Here is a 930-nt window from a genome sequence, read left to right on the forward strand (position 1 = left end):
GGTACACCAGTTCATCGCAGGGCTGACACATAGACAGACAACCACTCACACTCACACCTACGGGAAATTTAGAGTCACCAATTAACCTAGCATGCATGTCTTTGGATTGTGGGAGGAAGCCGGAGAACCCAGAGAGAACCGGGGAGAACATGCAAACTCCACACAGAAAGGCCCCGCCTCAGCCGGGGAGCTGGGGGATCAAACTCAGGACCTTCTTGCTGTGAGGCGGCAGTGCTAACCACTGCACCACCATGCCACCCATGTGTGTGTTTATTTCCAGTAAATTTTACTGAATATGTTTACTTTCCAGTTAAACTTGTTTTGATCATAGGGATATGATGTTTGCATAAAACATAAAAAATATGGTTATTCATTGCAGAAATTACTATCTGACATTTCTGTTCACTGCTTGAATATAATTTAGGCATCCTTGTGTTTATTGTCTCACTTTTTGTTTTACTGGCTATTTTCCAGTCCAGTCGAGTTGAAGACACCCCACATGCATTGGAGAGAACGATTAGAAAACCTGAATATGATGTTTATGTGCACATTTTCTATCAGAGCACTGCAGTTGGTATATCCAAGCAGGTGAGTGAAACCAGAATATGATATTTATATCCTGAACGTGTAATTTGTATTCACCAAAACCCTGCTTATGAGCAGGATTCTAATCTGCATGTAATACTGGCTGAGAGAAACACTCTCATTTTCAGGAATGCCCTGTTCACACTCACACAGCTACCCACATTCACACCTGCAAAGCTGCCCATAACCACGCTGCTGGGCCTTGCTCTGTCACTGTAGATGAGAACGGGGAAGTGCTCCCTCACTTACACTTCATGCGGGTCCAGGGCTCAAACTAGCAACCTCCTGTTTACGCTGCTCTAACCCAAGTTACGAATATCTGAATGGAAGTGTCCCAAAAAAGGT

The sequence above is a fragment of the Lutjanus erythropterus genome, chromosome 18 (assembly GCF_056507025.1).
Source record: "Lutjanus erythropterus isolate fLutEry1 chromosome 18, fLutEry1.hap2, whole genome shotgun sequence".
Lineage (NCBI taxonomy): Eukaryota > Metazoa > Chordata > Actinopteri > Lutjaniformes > Lutjanidae > Lutjanus > Lutjanus erythropterus.